The sequence below is a fragment of the Stenella coeruleoalba genome (assembly GCF_951394435.1).
Source record: "Stenella coeruleoalba genome assembly, chromosome: 3".
In the NCBI taxonomy this organism is placed as follows: domain Eukaryota; kingdom Metazoa; phylum Chordata; class Mammalia; order Artiodactyla; family Delphinidae; genus Stenella; species Stenella coeruleoalba.
Window position 1 is genome coordinate 16,000,044 of NC_137148.1, and position 20,932 is coordinate 16,020,975.

A 20,932-nucleotide genomic window follows, 5' to 3' on the forward strand; every position below is an offset into this window, starting at 1 on the left:
ATGGGCTTCCAGCCTATTCCTTATATAGGAAAGACACCTTTAATATTCATTCTATGTGTCACTTCCCTCCCAACCCCATAATATGACTAATCTTCATTATATATTTGGTCTTTGCTTTAATGGCTGAACCGTGTATTTACCTCCTCACTATCTTATAGATACTACTTATTTATGTTTAGGTTTCTTTTCTTTACTGTCTCCTTCTAATAGAAATTAAGCTCGATTACAGCAGTAGAGCTATATTCCCAGTGAACAAAACTCAGTACACAATAGACCATTGATAAATATTCCTTGAATGAATTAATTGTTGACTATTTTTCCTATTGTAGTCATATTTCTGAATAGAATGTTAGTTGATTATGTCTAATTTCTCACAATTAAAAAATATTTCACTCATAACTACAATAAGAGTATAATTATAATAATTATAATTATTATTCAATTTTAAATAATTATAAAAAGAGATGAAAAGAATTATTTCCTGCTTGATGTGTTCCAATAGTCCCCTTATTTGTTGAAATTGTTGAGTCAAAAGTACACAGTTCATTTTTCTACAATTTTCTAATCAAATAAGTCACTCAATTTTCTGAGGAGATAAAGTCCAGAAGTCTCTGCCTAATTAAATGGACTACATAGGAAGGAAACATGAAGAGTGGGCAACTAAATCTTTGAATTTTATCTCTTTTCTCTTGTCTTTAGAAATCTTCCATTTAGAATTTTTTTCCTGTCCAAACTTAGCTCATCAAAGGTTAAAAGTCATTGAATGAGGACAAAATCCTGGTTTCTGGTATTTTAGTGGCTTTCTTGGAAGCTATATTTTAGCATAATCACTAGTCTTAAGGGATAAAGAAGGATAATTTATCACTACTAATTTCAGATCAGGAGACCCAGTAGATAATTGGGCTTTTTAAATTTTGGAAGAAGCATATTCTACATCTGGGAACAATACTATAGTGCCTATACAAAACTACTTACCATTTGGCAAACTTAAATGAGGTTGTCTGCAATAAGAAGGTTTGAACACAGTTTAAGCAGCCAGAAAGCAATCCTTGAATTCGGGCTGCTTTGTCCTTCAGACGTTATGAAGAAACAGGTGTCTTCATACCAAGTGTGAAACCTTTGTCAGTAAGATTCTGCTAGTAATTTCCGGTCTCTGGGTTATGGACAAAGACTTTCTGAAGGTACCAAATTCCACAAACACAGTTAGCCACCATTTCTAGAACATTACTGACCCCTGGTGCAAACAGACTATCTCAACAAAGGGTACATTTGCCTGTTCAACTCAAAATGTATATCCTGCAATGAAATCATTTTCCCAAATTTTGGCAACACCCAGAAAATTCCATTGTGAAATAGGTTGTTTAATCAAGTGCAAAGCTCTGCTCCTAAGACCTTACTTAACATCACAAATGACCACGGCAACCCAACACTCTGGTCTCACCTGCTGTCTACCTAAACCACTGGCTCACTTTAGTCTCATTTGTAAGACTTACCATCAAGTAATGAAACACAGTTCTTCATGGCACAGCCATCTTCCATAATGACAGTAAATTGTAAATGCTTATGTTATCGAAAATGAGGACCATGGGTTAAAGAAGTCATATATTGTTTTTGTAGAGAGATAACTTTGTCTTAAATTGACTGAAATTCATCTTAGGTTCAGGGAGTGCTGGTAAGAGCCTAGATTTATTATGTTTATTGTGTCACCAATTACTAGAATATTAAAGATACACATATGGAACAACCTTCTATGAAAACAAGTACAATAACTGTATTTTACATTTATATATATATAATATATATAATATATATATAATATATATATATTATATATATATATATATGCATGCCCAATAACAAAGAGCCAAACATGGAAGAAATCTTCTGGAATGAAGCAGGTGATCAAGAATGCTTTGTCATCGTTTCTTCTCTATCCTGCTGGATTCATGCTTGAACTTGCCTTAAAAAATGAATATATCAGGAAGGAACAAGATTCAAGGATTTATTTTAAAGATCTATCCAAGAGCAGGGTCCATGGGCATTGAATTGTCATCATACACTCTGTCTCCACCTTCTGTGTCACAAGATTTTGCATGTAAATTTCATTTACTGAAGATTATGAATTATCAGAGTGTGATATAGCACACTGTTCTGGAAATTCATTGTCCATTTTCCACGGTTATTGCCTCCTGCTTGTAGTAGTTATAATATCCCAAACTGCTGTACTGTTTTTTAGTCATCTTTCTCTTTTTAAAAAAAATTAATTAATTAATTAATTTTGGGCTGGGTTGGGTCTTCGTTGATGCTCACGGGCTTTCTCTACTCTTTGTTGTGGTGCGAGCAGGGGCTACTCTTCCTTGTGGTGCACAGGCTTCTCATTGCAGTGGCTTCTCTTTGTTGTGGAGCACCGGCTCTAGGTGCATGGGCTTCAGTAGTTGTGGCTTGCGGACTCTAGAGCGCAGGCTCAGTAGTTGTGACGCACGGGCTTAGCTGCTCCACGGCATGTGGGATCTTCCCAGACCAGGGGTCGAACACATGTCCCCTGCATTGGCAGGCGGATTCTTAACCACTGCGCCACCAGGGAAGTCCTGGTCATATTCCTCTTGATCTTCTTCTTTCTAGATGCTTCCTCTTACATCCTTACAAGTGGTATCAGCAGGCAACTTCATAGTTTTTATCACTTTATTTAAAAAAAAAATTAACTTCTCCAGGTTTATATCTCTCCCAATTATGCCATGCTCAAAGGAGTCTCACTAAGGTGTTGTGGGGTTTTGTTTGTTTGTTTCATTTTGTTTTCTGAATAAAGAAGCAGTTCTTTCCCTCAGGAGAATTATTTAAAATTTTTACAATGTTTTTCTCTTGATATTTGTATTCCAGGATAGGAATGGAACGATGTTGATATGGAGGTTCATAATGATAAATTGTTGATTCACAAAGAACGTTGAAAAACCCTCTTTAAAACTATATTGCGGATACTGACTACAAGTTCTGGCAAACAAAATGGCAGGCTGTTTTAAGAATTCAGACCTTTCTCACAACCACTGTCAATAAACCTTGTTTATTGAAGTTGTTTAGTTTGAGTAGATTCCTTAAAATGTTAAACAATCACTCTCATTGGAGGTTATGAATGTGCTACTTACCTATTCTATGACTACAAATGAAATAACCAAGCTATTCATCAGCGATGTGATTAGACAGTCTCTAAAATGCTTGTAATTATCTTTAGAAAATATCAGACAATTTTCTTTACTGATGTAGAAGTTTTTCTGCTTATTTGTAACATTTGTAAGCTCATGGAATGGTAATAGTATGTGAGAAAGCTTCTATTAAAGTTGAATTTCATGGCAATATGGTTTCTCATGTTTAAGGTGAAATAAGAAGGAGGATGTGAGAGAAAGAAATGCAGAAAAGTGCCATAGAGTTTCTTTATGAGTGTCTTTAAAGCTGTAGGAAAGGGAGTTTTTATTTAGTTATTGTTTCCGTTTTCCTTTTCTTTTCTTTCCCTTCCTTATTCCTTATCACCCTTATATCTAAGGTGGCATTTAGGAAACACAAGAGAAATTGTCTTGTTGCTATTAAAGGAAAAGAGAGGCAGACATTTTACTAAAGTTCTGATTCACAAACACTCATAAACTTTAAGATGCAAGCACATATTTTAATTCATTTAAAATTCCAATCTTTGTACCTTTCCCACTGCTCATCCTGTAAATTAAAACATATATAGTTAATAATACAATATTTCAGTTTACAAAACTATCTTACCAATAAATTAATCCATTGATAAACATTTAAACCAAGAAGAGAGTTTTTTGGTTGTTGTTTTTCTGTTTTTTACATTGGGTGGAATGTATCAGAAATAAAACAATTTGCCCCATATCTTATTTTTTTAATTGAATTAATCAATAAACTCAGACAACACCAGTTTGAGTTCCTACAGATCTTATGAAAATTGCTATTGCACTAGCAGGATAAGCCCATTTCAAGTAGTAAACCTTCAGCAAATGAAATATTTTCACTTGAGAAGCATAGTTAGCATTCTAACTGCCTGTTTGTTTTGCTACAGTAAAGAGATTTTTGTTACAGCAAAATATCGAACAGAGGAAAAACATCTGAAAGCAGAGTTAACTATGGAAATATTTATTGACTGTGGTCAGGAAATACTTCTGCCTGATAACGGAATAGTTGCTGTTTCTCCACCCAGACTAATAACCCAGGCTGCTCTTTTCGGTTATCAACTGCTGCAGGCATGCAGGTCAGGCCGCTCCTTCAGATTTGTCTCTGTGGTTTGCAGCCATGGCTGGGACAACATACACCAGAATTCCAGGCCTCCTTTCTTGTTGCTGGTAAAGCCCACTGGTTTCCAGACTAGCTTTGGTTTTCTTTGTCCCTCTATGCAGGTCTTATTAATGCTGTTTCAATCTGGGACAAACTAGTATACACATGATGCACTTTCTATGGATTTCCTGGTTCTTTGTTGTATTTTATAGGCTTTTGACTTTTGAATACTTTCTTTAAGCTGTTTTCTCCCAGTCCAAGCAGTGTTCTCTGCAAGCCTCCCACCCATTATTCTTGTGTTTAAAATCCCCTATCTTTGGTGGAGTTTTATCTTTGTGTGGACTAAGAATGCCACCTGCCATATGAGTAAACAAAGGATGTTGTAGCCATCAGTTACTACAGTTGCCCCATTGAGGGAACTCTGGCTGGACACAGGATGCCCACCATCAAATCGTCAGCCACTGCAAACACCCCTCCCCCCATGGTGCACCTTGAGGAAATTCAGGATGAGAAAGCACGGGATACTGGCCCATATAGCTGAGGTGCATATCAAAGGAATGATGTCAGTGCACCCAGACTCTTGCATCTTTCCATGCAGAGAAAAGAGCTAAATTCCTCAACCTGAGATGTCCAGTTTTCTTTAATTAACAGTAATCTTTTGATGTCCCAACTACCTGGTCTTTGTTGCAAAAACTCCTATGTATCCTGGCTCCCACCTTGCCTCTTCAGAGCAGTCTCTCAGAATTATCTGAGATGCTGTATTCTGGGCTTAAGTTCTCAGTTTTGTCCACTGAATAAAACATAGTTCTCAATTTTTAGGTTGTGCATTTTTTCAATTGACACTTGCCATCCCCTTTGTACTGAACTGCTGCTACATCACATCTGGTGACTATTGCTTGATGAAATACTTAGAAAGAGATTTTATTTGGGCTGCTTTAATTGCAAATTTTTGTTTGCTTTTAACCTTGGATAATGATGACTCACATCTTTCTCATCACACTAGCCAAAACCCTGTCTTGACCCATCTCCCATACCCGTCAAGATAGACACCCAATGCTTTAGCTTGTCCTTCAAGAGAACTGGAGTATGTTTTCTCTGTGCCACAGGCATTGCCTGAAATAATAAGGCAAGTTCTCTTCATTATAGCCCACACTTACTGTTGCAACTGAATGGGGTGTATCTGAGAATGCTTATCTCCCAATTGATGGGGATAAGCCCAGAGGCTTTGACGCTGGGCTCTCCTGAGCCCCTGGGCACTATTGATAGGCTTATAGTGACCCTATTGTGTGTCTGTAACCCATTAATTGAGATGGAATTCACATACCATAAAATTCACCCATTTAGAGTATAAATTCAGTGGTTTTTCATATATTCATAGAATTGTGCAATCATTACCCCAAACAATTTTAAAACATTTTCCACAGACATACATTACGTGCATGTATGGATCTGTGGCCTATGAGAGAAGCAGCATGTCACTCCAGGGTAGAGGTGAGCTAGGAAAAAAAATGATTATTTTATGTAAAAGAAGAAATAAGATTTCTACTTCACATTATAGACAGAAATCAGTGCCATCGAGATTATGACTTAAATCTTAAAAACTGAACTTTCAGGGGCTTCCCTGGTGGTGCAGTGGTTGAGAGTCCGCCTGCCGATGCAGGGGATACGGGTTTGTGCCCCGGTCCGGGAAGATCCCACATGCCACGGAGCGGCTGGGCCCGTGAGCCATGGCCGCTGAGCCTGCGCGTCCGGAGTCTGTGCTCCGCAACGGGAGAGGCCACAACAGTGAGAGGCCCGAGTACCGCAAAAATAAACAAAAACAACAAAAACTGAACTTTCAAAATTTTGGTAGAAAATATGTACAAATTCTTCATATTTTGCTAAAGGGAAGGATGAGACACAAATATTATTTAGTATAAAAGAAATGACTACTTAAATTTGACTATATTCAAACTTGAAACTTTGTTCATTAAACCATAACTTAATGTAAATGGAAGAAAAGTGTCAATATAGAGGATATATTCATGATTAAAAAAACCCAACAAAGGATTAGCAGGTATGACACTTAAAGAAATACAAGTTAATAAAAACCTACAAACTTTTCTGTACATTAGGAGGTTTTCCACTCTGCTTGTTCCATTCTTTACTCTGAAGTTAGGGTTGCCAGATTTAGAAAACAAAAATACTCATTTATATGTGAATTTTAGATAAATGGTTTATATATATATATATATTTTTTACATATCTATCTCACAAATATTATATGGGGCATACTTACTCTTAAAGAAGTCATTGATCATCTAAAATTTGAATTTAACCGGGTGTTGTATGCTTTAACTGGAGGTTTTACTTTTCAAATTTGTATTGAGAGTAACAGAGACAGCCCACCCAAAGGGGAGTCTCTTCTCAAGGCCTAGGGAAACTGATTAAATTAAATTAAATTATTTATTGTTAGTATATTGCTATGTAAATATAGATATTATAAAATAAAAAATATTATTCTTATATTACCGTGAATAGCTATGTGAATAGCCTTGAGAAGGTTAATAATCTTTTATAGAAATCTTAATATTCCCATTTATTAAATGAAAGAATTATGTTATTATAAGAGCCCACCTATCTCAGAAGTGTGATTTCATGAAGCTCCAGTCTTGCTGATTTAAATGAAATCTGAAGATAAATAGTGTACACTGTATATACCCTGTAGTGATATAACAGTTTCATTTCACATCTTCCCATTTAAGCCCAGTGCCCCACGACTACTAGCTGCCACTATACTAATGCCCTTGAGGTAGCCCTTTTCCCTCAAAATAGTGACATATTAAAATGTATTGTACATTAGATACTTGTCATATAAAATACCAAATCCAAAGAGGTAACATAAAATAAGATAGCTGCCTTATTCCCAATACCAAATTTGACTGCTCTGCATTCTAATAAAATGGGAAAGAATGACAAGTGGCCTGTCAGAGAATAGAGCTCATTTTACAGAGTTTGCAAATGAAGCAGAAGAATGTGAGAATGTACCTCATCAGCAAGTTATCGACCACTTGACTATTATCACCACTCTTCATATTTCAGTTGGAATTTTTAAACCATAAATAGAATTAAATTCAACTGACTAGAAGTAAAATATCCAAATGTACATTCTCCAGAACATATTCGATTTTAGTGTTTTATTTGTATTCAGGCAGATTAAAATGGAAATGAAGTGAGGCAAAGAATTAATCATTTATTTGTTTCAGTGACTCAGCCATTTATTCTGAAAGTCACCTGCAGTGCCCCCTCCTTATATTGTTTTTTTGCCTATAGATTTTTCACAGTTCTCCTGTGCTGTACCATGGAAGAGTGGACTGAACCAATCTGGCTGGCTTCCAGGAGGCTGTTTTCGTTTTTGCCAAAGGAATCAGATACGGACGTACAAAATAAGGATGACTTCATGTGTAAGAAAACATTTCTACATTTCTGTTTTTCTTTTCATCAGTGTTAAAAACAAACTCAGAAACCTTAAATTAAAGTGTCTAAATTAAATCTAAAATAACCTGCATTAGATCCATGAGAAAAGAGAATATGTTGAGTTAGGGAAGAAACAGTGATTAAATTAATTAAACAATTATTTCAGTGTTTAAAGTGTTGTCTAAGAAGCCAGAAAATATAAAAGGCATTAAACTGAAACACGAACAATTTTGATAATTTACACACAGTTCACTTGATACAATTAAATAATTGGTGTCACTAATTTTTAAGATATCTAAACTATTAACCCTTCCTCTCCTGACATTGAGGATGAAATAATAATTAAGAGGTTATTAAAGAATGGCAGACAGATGAGACTACAATTGTCTCAAAAGCTTATGTTTCATAATATTCAACTTATTTTATATGTGTTTAAAATACAAAATTTTAACACTTAAGTGAATATACCTGTACACCCATCATTTACCCAATCTGACATTAATCATCTTCTCACTTTATGGATTTATACACACACACATGCATAGAAAATAAAAAGATATATAAAATTATAGCCGTTTTGTCAGCTCTCCCTGTTTCACTCCATTACTCTATTCTCCAGGTGCAAACATTAGGATTCTGCTTTTAAATGTGCATTCATATATGTATTCGTATATGAAACATATAGTATTTATACATGAGTGATTCAATTTCCAATAGTTTTATTATCCACATATTTATTTTTTCTGTAGAATTCATCCTCATGTGCTTGAGTTATACCCTTGCTGATAATAGATATAGATAGATAGATACACACATACATACATACATACATATGTATATACATATATACATAAAGATGTAGGTGTAGATGTAGAGTTAGATGTAGACATAGATGTAGATGCACAAGCATGTTTTCCTTAATGGGTCCAATATTATAACATTTATTTATGATAAGCTTTCAGTATATTCATTACCCTCTTGATTTAAAGTTGCATTAATTTCAGTAATTTACATGTCAGACAAATATCTGCTGGTACACACATACTAGTGTATTTGCTGAGTCATGGAGAGGCACCACGATGCAGCGATTAAGGACATGGGCTCCTGATCCCAGTCAGAATTATTCAAATCCTAGTTCATAAACATAGATGAACTAATCTTAAGCAGATAAAGAAGTTAACAAATCCTAATGTTAGATATTTTAGGAATGCAATTTTCTTCACCAATAGGAAATCCTTCAATGCATTTTAATATGAGATAAAATATACTTTTCATAAATTCAAAAAATAAATGATATTCAGAATACTTTATGGTAATAACCTTTAACAAGCTTGGAATAGGATCAAACAATCCTTAACTTGATAAATTATATTTATCAGAAACTATGTCCAAAATAAATTGTAAAGGTGAAATGTTAAATGCATATTCTTTAAATCAGGGAATGTGTCCGAGGAGTCAACTATTATCTCTACAACATTCTAATGGAAATATATGCCAGTGAGTGTGAAATTTATAACATAAATAAATAAAAGAAAAACTATTGGAAAGGAAAAAAATTAAACGTTCATTATTTGGAAGTTATTAGATTGGGTGTTTACATGTAAACCTAATAAGAGGGAGATCTTAAAGTTAACAAAATACATATTGTAAAATTAACAAAAATTATGTTTATCAGAGGTAATAAGATAAATATTAAAAAGTCCATTGCATTTTTATAAACAACCAACAGATGGAAAACACACAGTGCCCAGGAATACATGTAACAATATTTTTCAGTCTTTTTTGTCATAAAATTATAAAACTTTAGTAAACAACATGAAAGAAGACAAGTGATTAGAAAGGCACTCTGTGTTCTTGGATAGGAAAACTCAAATATCCTTTCATAATGCTTTAACAGCATACCATTTCCATCTGAGGATGATAGAGGAGACAATATTCTACTCTTGCTCAAAATCTCTTGCTACACATCCTACTCTCAGCTGTCAGGGAAGACTAATGATGAAGGTTTTCCAAGTGTACGAGGTCAAGAAAGAACAAAAGTGAAGAATAGCAAGAATAGGCTTTAATCAAAGATGTGTAGACAGACTTTTTATCTAAGAGTCCAGTCAGCTTCCATCAGATATAAAAACATGTTTTATTTCATTTTAAAAATAAAATTATAGATACAGATATAGATATAAATATTATCAGCCTGCATCAAGAAATATTTTTATAACAAGTAGCTTCATAGGCTACTAGTTATAAAACCGTAAAATATTTAAAAATTAACATAACGATAATGTAATATGAAAGCACTCGACAAATTAATTTGCCTTTATGCTTACTTTTTGTCCAAGTCGTACCATCATCATAACATATTTCTAAACACAGATTTTTTTTTTTAAGTTGCAATTGCAGGCTTAAACACGACAAATTTAACATGACAGAGTCAGCCTGGTCTGGTTATTTTAAGTTACTCAAATATTTTTACTCAGTCTTTACTTTTTGGTGTCAGATTAGTGGTGAGTCCTACCCATCACAGTATGTACCAAGTGCATCCTAATTCACTGACTCACAGAATGACATTAGATAGAGCACTAGGGACATTACAGTAGTGTTAGAATTCATTATTCAATTTCACTTTCTGGTCTGACCAAATACACTGTTTTGTTTTGTTGTTGTAGTTTTACAGGTTGACCTCTAAATCAAGTCACTCAACAAATTCACACACATATATATATATATATATATATATATATATATATATATATATATATATATATATATATATATATATCTCCAAGACTATGTCTGTGACATTACCCCTTACAATTTACTCTCCCTCTGATGTTATCACTCCAGATTCATGTATAAAGTGTCATTTAAAACAAACTAACAAACAAAAATTAGAAATGTGTGAAAAAACGTTAGCCTACAAATTTCAGACATGGAGTAATTTAAGAAGGAGACTTCTTAAAATTCAATTTCATATCCACATGCTGGGTGGCTCTGCATAAAGAGGGGCAACACGAAGACCATCAGACCATTCATGAATTTTAAGATTGTCATAAGGAGACCCAATAAATTAATCCAACACCAATCAGACCAATATGTCAAAATTAATTACATTGGCAGAAAAGGAGAAACACTGATAATAGATAGAGAGGGAATTCAAGGGTCAGATATTAAAGACCAACATTAATTATAGGAGCAACAAGAAAACAAAGTAAATGTTGCACAATGGCTTTTGGAATTTTATGGGCCACAGCATGAAGGGGATAGAAATACTGGCCATGTGTAAAAAATGTACTGCATTGCTTATGTTTCCTCTCATAACCACAAAGTCTTCACAGGAAAAGTTGCACAGGTAGGCATCAGACTGTGAAGCAGAGAAAATCCATAGTTGACTTTATTTGTATATCTTATGTTTGTTAGAAACAAAATAAAACAAAACAAGTTTCTGCACCTCTGGTTAGTTCTTTCTTTTAGTTCTTAGTCTTTTGGCTCTCTATGACAACTCCGTAGAGACTTGGTCCTGATCTGTAACTCCTCCATAGAATCTTCAGTTTGGAGGGGACCTGGAAAGGTTATTTGATCCAGTTTCCTACGTGTTGGTGTTCATCCATCCTTCTCAAGTGTTTAGAGATTATGGGTCAGCTCTTGGGGAAGAAGGAAATTAAAAACCAACAAATGAACAAACAAACAAATAAATACCTAGACTTTGTTATTAGTCCAACTTAGGCTCTGTGTATGCACTTTATCAATTTAAGCCTTGCAACACTAGGCAAATAGCAATATCTAGCTTTAATTTCTTCACCTGTAAAGTAGGATATGAGTTACCCTTTGTAGTTCGAATGGGGGTTAAATAAACAAAAATGATGATTCCCTCTTTATTACTCTTAAGATTTTTATGGTATGGTAAAAATCTCATCCTATTAGCTTTTACCATTCATTTTATTTTTCTCCTTCAAGGAAATATAGAATGGAAAAAGATACAAATAAATTCAGTTCATTGAAGAGAGCTGCCAGGTGTTCCTTAAGTTAAACTCCACCACAATTTCTTAAGCTAAATTTTCCATACTTTGAGCTGATTAACTGTTTGTAAGATTATGAACATGGAATTAAGTATAACTTTGATTAATTATAGGGCCAAATTTTGTTTATGGCCTAATACTGGTTTTACCAGTGATTTAGAATAATGTTTTCTTTGCAAATTAATTTAATATACTTGACATGTGTAGGTATGAAAACAATCAATATGGTACCCTCGTGACAAATTTTGGAAGCATTGCTTATATAATTCTTTTACCCACTATCCTAGTCCATCCCTTACCAGAAAATAATTTTCTCATTGTAATCAATAGAATGCAAAAGCAAAAATATCTATATAATAATCTACCATAATGTAAAAGATTTTAAAATTATAAGGAATCACACTTAGGATCCATTTTTTTCCCCAAAGAGGCTGAAACAATAAAAATAGACCCAAAATATTACCAGGAATCTGTGGTTTTAGCAGCTAAAAAAAATAAAAGAAAGAAAGAAAGAAAAGAAAAAACCTTCCAGAAATGTGAAGAAAAATTGTAGCACAGTGTCAGTTAAGGGAAGAAAAGGTTCAAGTCAGAGGACATGGCTCTTTGTAACATGTCTTTTTTTCTGGACTTAACCTCTGCAGGAAAATATTCTTCCTGTACCTCTCCCATCAAATGCTATAATTCCCTTTCTGAACTGAAAGTCTGACAGCAGTTTTCACAGCAGTAGAACAAGATCCTAAGAATTGTTATTTTTACATGCATTTGTATAATCAATACAAGATAATACATAGTTGTCACAATTGATTCAATATATTATTTTTGGATATGGCATTTCATTTTGCCACTAGGACTTAAAAGGAAGAGCTCTGGGTATCAGCAGAATATTCTGTACTAACTTCAGGTCTTACATATTGTTTTTTCACAGTCCTAGTCAGTCTTCAAATTTAAATACTCTCATCTGAATTCATATAACATTTGTTATCTGTATGAGTTATGAATGCATATAACCTTAGTTATGTGTATAAGTTATATGTATAAGAGTTTTTTTTTTCTTTCTAACTTGTTGCTTGTTACACTATTATTTTCTCCTGTATTTATATTGTTGAGGAAATTTTGATATGTAACTGCTTTTTCCTTGCTTGTATGTGATATGATTTAGATTTTTTTGGCTAACTGGAAATCTAATTTTGTAATTACCTTTGAGTTTCCATATTTTACAAGTATATGGCAGAGAAGAAAAGAATTTCTAACCAAACGTTCTTGAAAAGCAACATTTTCTTCTTTCTGTATAATTTAGTTCAAGTTTTTCTTTTCCTATCTAGGAACACTAGTTACCCTTTTTATCAATCATCTCTTATTCACAATTATATATCTATACATGTGTATACATATATACGTATATATAACACACATATATATATTTATACATTGTCATATTTCTTTTTTATCAGGATTCATTTTATTTAAATCAAGCTTTAGGTCTGTGTCTGAAATTTGATTTTCTACCATATTCTGTTCCTTAAGGTTCCTAATTTTTTATGATATCTAGAATTAATGCTCTTGGCCACTGAACTTATTTCCTGAGGTCTGCTATCTACCATTTATGGCATTCTATTTACTGTTATCTCTCATTTATTGTCTCATTTAATACTTTTTCTTATTAACTTGCTCCATACCTTGATGCTGCTGTGGGAAACTTCCTCCTGCTCTTCTGTTACATTTTCTTCTAGAATGAGTTTTTGTCTGTCTTTTGCATATTTTATATGTATGTATATATATATATGTATATATATGTATATATATGTGTGTGTATATATATGTATATATATATGTGTGTGTGTATATATATATATAGTTTGTTTTATGTTTTGCAGACTCTGTTTGTGTAATCATTACCCCCCTTTTATATGTAATCTCACTCACTTCACTTTGCTTGTGGAGGCCTGCCACTTGCTTTGAAATTGTGCTGGTGACTCTTTGACATACTAGAAACCTGTTTATTTCACCGATAAAGTAGTGTATTTCCCTGACATCTTGACATGATACCCACTGTTTTCTTTTTTAGCTTCATGTGATATGGTGGTGAAAGGATGAGGAATTTCCGTGGGGCTGTAACTCATCTTTGTTACAAACACAACACTCTGACCTCACTTCTGTTTTGTGTGTGTGTGTGTGTGTGTGTATGAGTGTGTGTGTTTACACCAACTTGTTAGAATTTGTGAAAAATTCCTATGGAGATATGCTCTGGCTTTGAATATGTCTTAAAATTTCTCCTGTATCCCTGGAAACACAAATTTCCATAAAGTTGCTACTTTTTTATGCTGTTAGTTGTATTAGTTATTAGTTTCCAGAAATTATCATTTTATGCTCATCTCTAAGTATAAAACAGAAATACCTCAAGTAAAGTTAGGTTAGGTTTGCTGTCATTCCTTTTCCTCAAAATTTCTCCAATCATATCATTTGTATCATCCAATCCATCAACTTTTCTTAGCATGTTATTTTGGGAAGGAGGCAATTATTGTCATTTTGGAAATTTATAGTTTTACTAGTTAGCTTATTTGATCCATGAATACAATCACTTAAGCTAGATTGGCTGTACTAATTTATTTAATGAAAAATTCAATCAAAATCTCAAACCTTATATAAGAAAAGAGGCATTCTACAAAAGGACATTTTAAAGATATAAATCCATTAGTGAAAAATGTTTGTGCTGAATATATATGTATGGCAATCATTAGTGAAATTTAATATTTCAACAGAAACTAAAATTTCTGGTGAGCAGTTCTTCAATTTGAATGTACTTATTGATGGTAAGTATACAATTTTTCCCATTACTGGTTGGTAAGATAATATTTTATTCTTCTTTTCCCCCCTTTATTATATTTGGGTTTATCTGTATAAAAGACACTGATGGAACAAGTAGTAGAAACAAATAGAAGTAGGTAGAGTCCATGGATTTTTAAAATTATGTAGACATGTTCTAAGGATAAATAAGTGCCAGAAAAAAAAAAAAGAAAAAAACTCTAGGAATGGGGGTTCTGAAAATCCTTTGCAAAGATATTGATTTTTTTGCAAAGGCCTAAGATTATTCCAAGCACTAGTCCACTAGCAATAACCAATAAACTCTAATTAATTCCCCAATAAATATGTATAGAGATCAAAACCAAGTAAAGTTACACATTACTGACTGTTGCAGGGATGAAAAATAACACATACAAACCAATTGCCTCAACGTATGGACATAATAAATTTATTACTCTCATAGTTTATTTTATGTTTGTAAATGTTTCTACAACTCAGATCAGAAAGAAGGGCTGCTGAATATTTAACTATAAGATACAAACAAAAATATACTGACAAGATAATTAAAGATACATCTTAAAATGTTGAAATATAAACTAAACAATGATTTTGCAGCAAAAGTGCAAAGAAAACAAAATATTGCTGTGAGCAAGAAATGAAATTTTACACATCAAAAATCATTCTCTATTAATCTGTGAATTTAATTTGTTCCAAATAAATACACACCTGGGGCTGGGGAAAATGACAAGCTGATTCTAAAGATCTTGTGGAAATACAAATAAACTAAGAATAATGAGGAAAAGTAGTAATAATCATAATAAGGAGAAGGAGAAGATGATGACATACTATTGTATAAATTATATATGTACATGTATAATGTCTTGTTATAAAAATCACTGCAAGAACATAAAAGCTCTGAAAATAGAAACAGATTCACATGGAAAAATATGATTTCAAATCAGTAGAGATAAGATGATTTATATAATAAATGATTTGTAGCAAGCCTAACTAATCAAAAATAATAAAATAAAACATTGGAACCCTTTTTCATCTCTTGCACCCAAATAAGTTTCATTTGGACTAATATCTAAATGAATGTAATGAATATTAAGATTAGATAAAATAGAAGAAATATGTAATTGTCTTTAGAAATATTTTTAGAGTTGGGAAGGACTTTGTATATAAACATTCCAGAAGTCTTAAAAATAAGAATAGATAAACCTGCTATATAAATGCAAAATATTCTGCATGGCAAAATTCAAACTCATCACTAACAAGTCAAAAGAAAAGGTCAAACTAGGGAGAAGTGTGTGCATTATATGGCATAGGAAAAAAAACTAATTAAAAATTAGTTTAAAAACTAATTAAGGGGCTTCCCTGGTGGGGCAGTGGTTGAGAGTCCGCCTGCAGATGCAGGGGACATGGGTTTGTGCCCCAGTCCGGGAAGATCCCACATGCCATGGAGCGGCTGGGCCTGTGAGCCGTGGCCGCTGAGCCTGCGCGTCCGGAGCCTGTGCTCCGCAACGGGAGAGGCTGCAACAGTGAGAGGCCCGCGTACTGCGAAAAAAAAAAAAGAAAAGAATGTCGCTAGCCGTCCAGCTCTGCAAGAATTAGGTCATTGGGCTTCCCTGGTGGCGCAGTGGTTGAGAGTCCACCTGCAGATGCAGGGGACACAGGTTTGTGCCCCGGTCCGGGAAGATCTCCCATGCCGTGGAGCGGCTGGCTCATGGCTTATGGCCGCTGAGCCTGCGTGTCCGGAGCCTGTGCTCCGCAACGGGAGAGTCCGCAACGGGAGAGGCCACAACAGTGAGAGCCCCACATACCGCAAAACAAAAAACAAAACAAAACAAAACAAAAAAACTAATTAAAATTTCTTTAAAGTGGAAATAGTACAAACAATAAAAAAAAAACATATAATAGAAAAAGGGACGATAGGAGCAAACAATTGAAAAAGGAAGTAAAATATCTCTTCAAACATAAGAAAAGATTCCCAATATCAAAGTAAAATAAACGTAAGGAATGTTTTTCACTATTTTATAAAGGTCAAAAAGCACACTGTCCTGGTGAGCTGTTGAGAATATATATTTTCTCATGAGAGTATAAAATCTCTATCAATAAGCAATTTGATAATATGCATCTATTTAAATTGACTACTTTTAAACATAACATTTCAGTTTATATGAATTATCCTAGAGATATACTCAGATATGTGAAGAAATACATTTAAGTACACAGAATTAATTTTAATGTCGTTGATGGTAACACTATTGATTAAAATGGAAAGGTAAGTTGATAGGTGATTTTTCTAAATTATCATTTATCTGTGCAATGAAACACAATAGTCTTTTAGAAAGAATAAGGCAGAATCTTATCAAATGATAAGAAGTATTTGTCAGCCTTTATTGTAAATGGATTACAACAAGCAAGGAACAGGATAATATATATATGGTGTACTGCTCTTTATGCAAAAATCAAAAAGAGAGCTCGGGTCTCTTTCTTTCTTATAAGGACACTAATCCCTTCATCGGGTTCCCACCTCCATGACATCATTTAAATCTAAGTAGCTCCCAAAGGCCCCATCTCCAAATAGCATCACAGTAGGGATAAGGGCTTCAACATATGAATTTGGGGTGGACACACTGAGTTCATGAGAGCCTATAGTACACTTGAAAGATACTCATAATACTTAATGGTGTTTCCTTTACAGTCAAGTGAACTTGATGGATGGCAGTGGTCATGGGAGGGGAATGTAAGACATATATTCTTCCATATAATGGAAACTGTGTACAATGCATGTGCCTTATTACATAAAATATTATTACTGTTAAAATAATAATAACAATAATAATAAATGAAGTTCAAAATGACCTAAATTGAAAGCAGGATCAAAAGAAGACAAACTTCTCGAAGTTCATAAATGGAATAATTTTACAAAATATCATTCTAAATTCCCAGCCATCCCAGGTACAAGTGTTCTTTCATACTATGAGCACCTAATTCCAGCTAAATCATGTGGACACAGATGTTCTTTCAAAATGTTTAAAGAGGTATATTTTCCAATATTAATTTCAAAAAAACTGCAGTGATCAGAGAAAGGGGGGCAAATAGAGAAGAGAGAGATACAACTCAGATTCAGGGAGACAAATAGAAAGGAGAATGGTGAGTGAGCCTTGATGGCAGTGCTGTCAGCATTTCATCCCCAGCCTCCAGTTCATTTACAGAGCAAGAGCCTTCCCAGCTCTGGTACTGATACCCCCTTCTGTCTGATGACAAATAACCTCCTCCTTTTAAAAATTAGCTCCATATTACTTTTCCTACTTGCAAACAACAAATGCATCCCAAGTAGTGTGGATTAATTATGCAAATGATTTTACTGCTGCTAGTATAAAATATTCATTATATGTAAGATATTGGGGAGAAATAAGGAAAATCAAAAGTTGAGATACTAACAGAATAAGATATTGCACATATTTATTTTTAAAAATCTTAGGACTGTTATCACCCTTCTATTTAATTATGGTTTTTTTTTTAGGACCATGCCCTATCATACTTGCTAACTGATAAACTCCTTAGGTCCAAGATTCATATTCACTCTGTTTTTATGTAAAGTACATACTTATTAACATGGCATTGCATGGATAAACATATACTCATTTATATACATAAATTAATAAACATTTCCCTAATAATGTACTCATGTCATAAATTTAGATTGTTTATAGTGATGTAAGAAAAATAACAAGCAGCCTATGAGTAAGCAGAAATGCTTTCCTCTGTGAATTTGTGTGAATATATAATTTATTGATTATTATACTTTATGCTAACAGACTAATATATTTATACATTATTTTCCAAAAATGTACCCACTCATATAATGTACAATTAGAAAATATGAATGTGTTATTTAATATTTATGAATCATTTCGAAATTACACATAAAAATAAAAATATACTTTCACAACTGTTTTATAATTGCAAGATGATTAATATTAAATTGCTTCAGGGGAAAATGTGTTTCAGCCACAGCTTCATACTATAGTATGAACTTTCCAGCTTGGACTATTCTGGCTGCCTATTTCTCCCTTGGTGCACATGGTATGGTCTTTGCCTTTAAATGTGACAAGGAAACAAATTGTTCGTCTGTCCCTGGTGTAATCATACAAGGCAATTTTTTCAAAAAAGGTTTTGCAAAATTTCCCAATCCTGAAATGTTCTATAAGAAATAAGACAAATGTAGCTGTAATGTGAGATGCTCTGGACAGGAATTAAGATCAAAGTCACCTCCAAAGATGTAAGGTTCAGGCTACTCAAAGAGCTGACAAAGGATTTCTTGGAGATTCGGCTGTATTTTTATCCATATAATGATCTTGTCACAGCCATAAATCTATCATTACTATCCCTTGACCTGTCCTAAAAATGAAATATTGCTTCTTATGATATAAAATGTCAATGTCACATTCGAATGTCTAAATGAAGCAGGAAAGGCACAAGTTGTATGGCACAACTTTTACAAAAATTGAAATTCCAGAGTAAAGTTTTTGCCATTTTTTAAACTGCTTTATTTCTTGTAAGTTATTTGTGTATATAAGAAACCCTGCAATGAATTGTATACCAATATATTACATGTAGAGATAATATACTAGATGGATAAAATATTGTTAAATTAACTGAATCTAATCCTAATGATAACATTTGGTTGATCCTTGACATTGACATTTTTAGGTATATTAATATATCTGATGTTAAATTTATAATTTTTAGGTCATAAATGTCTGTATTTATTCAAATAAAACTCATATTATTGGCTATAGTAGACTATCTTAACAGGTTCCTTCATGGTAGTTTCATATTCATTGACTTTCTTTTAAAAAAGCTATAATGCTGTCATAACATTTTTCACACTATTGCTTTTATACAAAAAAAGAGGTCAAAAGTAAACTACAAAGAAATGTCTTTGGTGTTAAATTGCTCTTAAGGAGAAATAACCATGAGAATTTGACAGCTTTTTATGTAAATACCTTTATAGTATGGTGTTGACCCATTAAAATGATGAATAGTTATTTTTCTTAGTCATTTTAATGAACACTTTTATTTCAATAAATTCAGTTGTGCATTGTAACTATGAATGTGTAAAATGAAGTCTGTTTCCTCATAGTAAAGTCACTGATTTTTGTTTCTATTTTTTGAGTATGTTTTTCTGTGTGTGTGTTTAGTTTTTTCCATGCCTTTCTAAAGGACTATTATTTTAGTAAAAAAAATAATATCATATAATGAGCAACACAAGAAAAATATGCACTATCAATTTTCATAGTTATGTGAATGAAAGTAACAAGATATATATTACAATCAAGAATGATATCATTCTGTTGATGGCTGCACATTTATTGTCAAATGCTGACATTCATCTGAGCCATAAATGTTTCCATTTCAGAAGTTCCCTTCTCCCCTTACTCCTTTCCACGAAATCCACAATCAGACAAACACCATGATAATATAGTAATATAGTAATCCTTCTAATGAGAAGTAAGGTATCCATCTTTAAAATAATTGAATAATAAAAATTGGAATCAAAAAAATAATTAACCTGAAGAAAATTTATTAGGAAAATATTTTAAATTTTATGAAACCATTTTTCTTTTTCTACTGTCAGGATGAAAAAGGTACCCTTTTCATCTCAATGGTTGAAACTGAATTGCTTTAAAATTAAAAGTATGACATTCTTGGAAAACACAATGTAGTGACATATACCAACTGTGAGGGAGGGGCCTGACATTACCTTTGAATAAGACCTCCAGGAAATTAGGATTCACAATAAAGGTAGAAAAATCACTTCTCCATTACATCATCTTCATTTGGGTTGTCTACATAAAGCTATCATAGTGTGGGCCATGGACCACAGGGATCAACATCACTTAGAGTCTGTTAGAAGTGGAAGTTCTCAGGCTCCTTCCAGACTTACTGAATCACGGGCGGTGGGGCCCAGGTACTTGTGTTTAATTATTTCTCCAGGTTATTCTTATTCTCTAAAAGTAGACCCTGGGGTAAATGTCCAGGTGCAAATGATTCTTTTTTAAGGAAGTTCCGCCAGGAGAAATCAGTAAGAGAGCATGGAAGACAGCACAGGGTAGAGGAAGAAAGACACAAGACAAGAGAGCAGATTCAGGTGAAGTCTCAGCCTTAGCCTGGTCCTGGGAAGACCTCAAGTAGGAATTACACTTTAATGTTAGTCCCTCCAGGTGTCTTACAAGGTGCCACCCTCCACCTCTGCCCAGGTACCCTCTGCTCTATGAATTCCTGATGAAGCAGCTCCAGTAGCCCAGGAGCAGCCCTCTAATTAACGATGCGGGATGAAACTGCTGGAAGTAAAGCATCCAGAACTTGAGGTA